Here is a 7,620-nt window from a genome sequence, read left to right on the forward strand (position 1 = left end):
CATCCTATAGCAGATTTATAAGTATATAAGACATTCAAAAGCTCTAATTCTTGTTCAGACGATAACAATGATGATATGATTACAGGAAAAGACTTGCATGGTCCTAAATAAGCATATTTCAGAGATGATGGTAAAGGCTTAAGTTCAATTTCAGAATGCAAAGAAATATTTGTTGGTATGGAAGATTTTTCATTCAAACATTCATTAGATTCACAAGAAAATAAATCATAAGAGCATGGATCAAAATCAAATCATCTTCTTCTACCAACCCTAGAAAGCAAACATCCTCACTTGTGTCTTTAGGGTATTTCATTAATTTGGAGATAGATAGTTCAATTTTTTCATCTCCTACTTTATCCCAATCCGTTGTGGTTTTCGCCGTAGCTAGGAATGGTCGACCTAAAATGATAGGGGCATGGCTCAAATTTCCAATTATTTTCATATCTGCAACTATGAAATCAACAGGAAATTTACAATTCTCCACTTTTACTATGACATCTTCTAATTTTCCATAAGGTTGCCTAATTGAACCATCGGCTAATTGTAATTCAAGAAAAATAGGTTCAAGCTCACCAAATTTAAATTTATCATACAAAGCTTTAGGCATTATGTTTACACTAGCTCCTGAATCAAGAAGTGATTTACTAAAACCATGCCTCCTATTTCACATTTAATGAGAGGGCACCGGATCTCTTCTTTCCTAGGAATATCATTCAATAAAATTGAACTGATATTTTCAGAAAGTTGTGCCCTTTTCTGCTTTCTAGAAGGTGTACATAGTTCCTTCACATATTTTGCATAAGAAGGAATATTTTGTATTGCCTCAGTCAGTGGAATAGTGATGGTTGCATTTTTAAATATTTCAAGCAAATGAGAATTTTCAGGTTTTTGCTTGGATATATTTAAAGCACTAGGAAATGGAATGGGTGGTCTATAATCAAGTGGATTAGGGTCTGCCATTCGTGGATGCCTTTCCTCATCCTGGCCACCCTTATCTTGTTGATCATTTTCCATCTCTCCATTTTCTTTATCTTGATGCTCCGACAATCCTACATTTTTTTATGAGTATCTAACAAAACCTTCCCACTTCGTAATTTTGAAATCACACTCACATGTTCATCATTAATCATATCTTCTTCAAAGCCATGTAAAATATTATTTGTAAAATCATGACATGATGCAACATTATTATTTTCACCAATGCAAGATTCATTTAAAATTTCGGAAGACACACAACATGATGATTCTAAATTTCTATCTACACACAACATGATATTTCTAGGATTTATATTAGGTTGGGTAGGGAGTTGACCTGGATGTCCTTCTCTTAGAAGGATTTCTTCTGATTTACCTTTCATCCTGAGAGCAGGTTGTTGTGCTTGAATCCCTTGTCCTCGCTTGAGCATCTCAATTTCCTTCTTGTGCTCTTCTAAAGTTTGCATCAACATCTTCCTTTCCTCATGCATGCTTTTTCTCTCTTCCTGCATTTCCCTGATAAAATCCATTAAAGTAGAGTTAGTGTTGTCATTATTGTTGTTAGGACGAGAGTAAAAGGGCTTAGAAAAATTTTGAAAATTTTGCTGATATGGTTGCGGGGCGAATTGCTTTGAGGCGAAATTGTTGTTTCCTCCTTTGCTCCAATTTTGATTAGGTCGTGCATTCCATTGGTTTTGACCTGCATCTTGTCTCCCAAATGCATTAACCTGTTCAACCATAGGACAAGCCTCGTCAGAATGTTCTTCACTAGAACAAAAACAACAAGGGTTGTTAGTGGAATTGTTGCCCTCGTTTGCATTCGCCTTTCCTTTAGACTCCTGCAAAAAAGATTTAATATCATTGCTCATATCTTTAACTGTTTTACCAATATTGCTCATTTCTCTTTCTAGCTTATCAATCCTGATCTCCGGTTCAACTGCCTTGACGTCAATGATTCCTCCACGCTTGGGACCTGCACTTCGTCGGTTAGTGTACGAAAAACTTTGACGGTATGTCCAATCTTCTACGAATTTTTCCATCAATTTGATGGATTCATCTGCATGGGTATCAAGGAACATTCCTCCACTAGATATATCCACTAGATGCCTTTCCTGATCATTCAATCCACCATAAAAAATTTCAACCAATTCATGAGATGGTATGCCATGATGTGGGCACTTCCTAGTGAGTGACATGAATCTCTCCCATGCTTCTCCTAGAGTGTCAGTTCCTTGACAAAAATCTCTTATATGTTTCTTAATTTAAGATGTCTTTCCATAAGAAAAGAATCTCTTTAAAAAGCAAGCTTGCATTTCACTCCAAGATTGAAATTCTTGACCTACCCCTTTAAACCAATCTTTTTCCCTATCTTTCAAAGCAAACTGAAATAACCTTAGTTTGAGAATTTCCTGAGGAACACCTGCATAACTATAAGCAGAACAAATCTGGTTATACTCTTCCAAAAACTCATAAGGCTCCTCATTAAATCTTCCATAAAATGTAGGCAATTGATTAATCATATTCGGGTCAATTCTAAAATTAACATTTTCTGGTAAAGGAGCAGATATTTTAGTGTAGGTTTCACTCTCTATAGGGTCAGAAAATTCTCTCAACCTCATTCTTCTAACACCCTGTTAAACCCCAAAATTTTGATTATTCTCCATTAAGTCACAAAAATGCTGATTTTCACCTTCGGAGCTTTCAAAAATACAATCAAAACTAGGAGTTCTACTAACTGTTTCAAGATTCACGAGATGAGGTTTTAAAGATCTCCTACCGAACATGCAATGTTAAACACATCAATATAAAAAATAATCAGTTTTGATGAACAAGAAAAATTAATTATGCAATGATGAATTTTTTTTTTCAATTTCACTATTTCATCAAAATTCACAAAATAATTGCAAAATTCAGCTCAATCCAAGACTTAATATAAAAAATAAAGAGTAATGAATCCACACAGAATAATTTAAAAATTCAAACCGTGCGTCCCCGGCAACGGCGCCAATTGATAAGCCGAAAAATCACGTAAAATTACGTGGTCGTTGCGCTTTTTAGACTTATGCAATAAATTTATAATTCCCTTAATTACTAAATAAGAATATAGAGCAAGCAAGGGGTTGATCCGCAAGGAGGCAACAATTCAGAATTTTCAAACAATTTTTATGAATCAAGTCAAGTAATTTTGAATTTTGCAATATTTAATTCAATTAATATTAAATAATATTCTTAAAATAATCAAAATTAAGTAAAACTTAATTTTGATTTCGGTCAGATAATTCCAGATAAGAATATTATTATTATTTTAAGCTCATAAAAATATAAATTATTAATTTCCCAATTTAATAAAAATTGTAGTCTGTATTATTATACTTGTAGTCTGTGGATGATATGCTTATTACCTGCAGCACCAACGAGGGTATTCAAGCCACCAAGGCCTATCCCATGCAGCATCTTAGTCTGTGACTTGGGGACTCCTCGGTACTTCCTTGACATTGAGTTTGCTTATCAGGGTGATAAACTCTCTCTCTCTCTCTCAAAGAAAGTATGCCCTAGATATACTCCACGAAATGGGACTTCTGGGATGCAAGCTGACATCATCTCATATGGAGGCTCGTCCATCTTTTTGGGATACTTCTTTGCCACTCATGGCTCATGCTGACCAATATCATCGATTGGTGGGGAAACTCATCTATCTCATAGTGTCACACGGTCAAATCTCGAGCTAAGTTTCTTGCTCGGAATTGGCGCGTGCCGGCCTCAGTGCTTGGAGTAGAACACTGAGCAGCTTTGATCTCTTGTAGCGGAAGCTTTTGCAATTGCTTAAGATCGCTTAGAAGGGGATAGAGGAGATGTTGGTGCTAGGCGCCGTTAGTGAATAGGGTCATTGCATTGATATCTTAAAGAGTACATCGGGGAAGACGAGGGGTGTTAGAAGGAACGAGACGAGGTGCCTTGCGCTGAGGTAATGTCGCCACACCGCCTCATGGGTGCCGCTCAGCGCGTGCGCGCGTGCTCTGCTGCTAGACACATGCGCCTGGCCGGCGCCGCGCGCCTGCGGGCGTGGCGATCACACACGCCACCCCTGCCTTGACGATCACACACGCCACCAGCACCCATGTCTACACGCTAGCGCGTAGTCTGCTCGACGCCGCCGCATTTGACGCCCCCGAGCTGGGCGCTGCGAGCCCAACACTACCCGCAGGAGCGCTGCGTGCCCACTGTGCCGTCTCGGCGCTCTCTATGTGCCACATGCCTTAGTCTCCTGGCTAGATGTCTCCCCAGCGGCGCGCCCCGCACATGCAATGTGCGCATTGCCCGCGTGGCCGCTGCGCGGCACCCCGCACAATTCCGCGCTCTGGGCATGCCGCCCGGCCAACGCGTCCCACACCCGCGCACAGCGCCGTAGCGTTGGCGCCCGCGTGTGGCGCTTGGCTTTGGCGCGCGGCGCTTGGTGCGCGCGCACACACGCCGATCAGCCCGCGCGCCCAGCATGCGCGGACCGTACCTGATCCGTCCCACCTTGTGCGTGGACGAGCACGTGCGCAGTCTGCCGTGAATCACCACCGATAGTGGCAATGGCCTAATAGATCAGGTATTTGTGCATCGCTACCCATTATGACTCAGTCCTTAAAAACGTCGTGAGCCGAAATACAACTGACACACCCTCCCAATAAGCACGCAGGCCTCTGGGCAGGGAATGCCGCCTAGTTAGGGGCCTAACACACAGTGATACGCCCCAACATTGCATATGCGGTTATTCTCCTTAGCCAGTTCATGTAGGAGACACGCAAAGTTGATTGGGCAAGAGCTTTACAAGTACTTGTGTATATCAAGAGTGTGCCTAGGAGAGGACTTCTTTCGAAGCCATTGTCATCTTCGAGTTGAAGCTTATTCAGATGCGTCATACGCAGCCGACCTAGGGGATCGCAAATCCACTATTGGTTATTGTACTTTTTGTAAGTGGTAATCTGGTCACATGGCGCTCTCGGAAGCAGAAAGTGGTTGCATGCTCTAGTGTGGAATCCGAATATTGTGCCATGGCTTCCACAGCTCGAGAGATGGTATGGCTTCAGCTTCCATTATACGGGCTTGGCGTAGAGTGTCCGACACCTATGCCTATGCACTACAACAATCAAGCCGCTATCTTCATCGCCAAAAATGAAGTGTTCTTCGAGTAGACCAAGCATATTGAAGGAGACTGCCATTACATTCGCAACAAAGTAATGGCAGGGATCATTTTGATTCCATTAGTCACATCACCTCAGCAGCTTGCGGATGTCTTCACCAAGAGCCTGCCAAGAATCTCCTATGATGGGATTAGCACCAAGCTGGGCATGATTGATCTATATGCTCCAGCTTGCGGGGGAGTGTGAAACAAGGCCCATTAGGCCTGATCCACTATCCCTCTATCTCTCTTTCTTCTTTTGTCCCTCATAGTATTAATCCTATAATCCTGCCCTCATTAGCCTATATAAAGGCATGTAATCCTCACTTATCAGATATTGGAATACAATCATTCTCTCTTTTACACAATTCAACTTAGTGAAAATAATATTAATTAATACTTAAATATTCATATTTCAAATTCAATTTCTTAATTTGACCAACCAAATTCAACCAGGACATAAATTTTCACAATATGCTGAAAAAAGCTTCGAACTTGTCAAATAACCAATACTAATACTTATTTTAAAATTCTCAGGTTTAGAATTTTATAATATTAAAATTGCATTCAAATCAAGTTAAAGTTAATAATTTTATGAATGCTTCAAAAAAGGACCTGTTTTAGACTTCCAATTCACATAAATTTCTATTTTTATGTTAAAACAGAATAAAAGTTTAAAATATATTGTAACATATAACCTAAGTATCTTCAAATTTATTTTAACATATTATTCATTTTTATATTTTAAAAAATTGAAATATTTCATATAAGGATATCTGAAATTTTCCCATGATATAAATTCTCACAATAATGTAAATAAAGTTTCAATAATTGTTAAGGAAGTGTACATATACTTATTTTCAAAATATCAGGTATATAATTTAATAAATTTCAAGTTATAGCCTAATCACGCTTATGTTGTAACTTTAATGGTATATAACAAGTGATATCATACTTTTGATGTTCCTCTATTCCCTAAAATATCCAACATCATTTTAAATTTCCGGAGTTATATTATTCTATTTTTTAAATAGTTTCTTTTTGAAAAAAATTAAAAACAAATTTATCATTTCATAATTAAAGGGGAAATTTTGCTGTTTAATAATCTAGCAGATAGAACTATCTTAATCTAATATATCATCCAATGGTACTATTTTCCTTTGTCATGTTTTGGGGTTGAGTTTCAGGCTATTTTTATAAATTTATCTTAATAAATCAGTTTTAAGATAAAAAAATTGTGAGGCTCTTAGAAAAATGGAAACCCTACTATTTATGAAAACCATCATGCCCTCAGACTAATAAAAATATTTTTTATCAAATATAATGTAGTTTTTAATGCAATTTATGCGAATTACATGTTTACTGAAAATTTTAAGAAGATAAATTTCATCTTAAATTTACATAAAGATTGTTTAATGATAATCTTTATATATGAAAATAAAAAAAAAATATTTACATTAAATAACACTGACATAACATTTACCTTTGATAATTTAATGTAATGCAATACTTTTCTGAATTTAAGACCATTAATACACGATATAAAAAACTCAATGGAGGTAGAAGATGAGTAGGAATCAAGAGTTTTTTTAATGTTCAGATAATGTGGTGCCTTCTTAAGCCTTAAAGGGTGAATCCTCCCTTCCTACATTCCGAATCAAAAGCTCTACCCAACAAAACAATAAAAAGTTATGGCATAAAACATTAGTCAAACCAAAATTGCATTCGTCACAAAAGCATGATCCAAGTCAAATGGGGGATGTAATAATCTTACAATGAATTTACGAGTTCAAAATATCAATAAAAATGCTTAAATATAATATAGATAATGGATTTTTGACATATGATTAGAATGAGATTGGCATGGGGTAAATGCGTTGTGACACAAAATGACCCAAAACGATTCAGAGTTTAGCATGAATTTTCTAGATTTAAGATGTCATAAGTTTAAGGGAACTACAACAATCCATATGTGATACAACAACTATCCACTTGTCATTTCAAGTTGCCTGCCTAAGCCATCACTGGATGTGTCCCACCATGATGGTTAGCTAGTTTATGGATGTTGTGTTGGCCAGCTTAAATTTCTAGACTACCATATCAGTTAGATGTGTGGTCATCCACTGTGTGGCAGTTCGGCCCCTAACTTGTGCATGATAGATATTATGTGGGCATCAAGCCAATCAGACTTCCATGTCATTTTTAAGTTCATTCAAGTGAATACGTATTAATTATCAATAGCATTTGATGTTTATAGCGAAGTACTAGAATACATGAAATAACATAGTGAATCATGATGAGATCATAATACAATGATCACAAATATTTAGAGATGTACTATAAATATTCCTATTTGAAGGAGACTTCAAACAAATATTGATTTTCCTAGAAGTAATAGCACTCTTTTATTGAACTTATACGATAAGTATAGATGATCCTTATCATGATCATATAATTGGTCCTTACACGAGAAGTGC

At 37.3% G+C, this 7,620-nt stretch overlaps 1 pseudogene; it reads left to right on the forward strand.

Moving 5' to 3' along the window:
* Positions 1-2,136: 2,136 nt before the first annotated feature.
* Positions 2,137-2,233, forward strand: LOC144703978 (small nucleolar RNA R71; annotated as a pseudogene).
* The last annotated feature ends 5,387 nt before the right edge of the window (positions 2,234-7,620 follow it).

This window comes from Wolffia australiana, chromosome 5 (assembly GCF_029677425.1).
Source record: "Wolffia australiana isolate 7733 chromosome 5, ASM2967742v1".
In the NCBI taxonomy this organism is placed as follows: Eukaryota; Viridiplantae; Streptophyta; class Magnoliopsida; order Alismatales; family Araceae; genus Wolffia; species Wolffia australiana.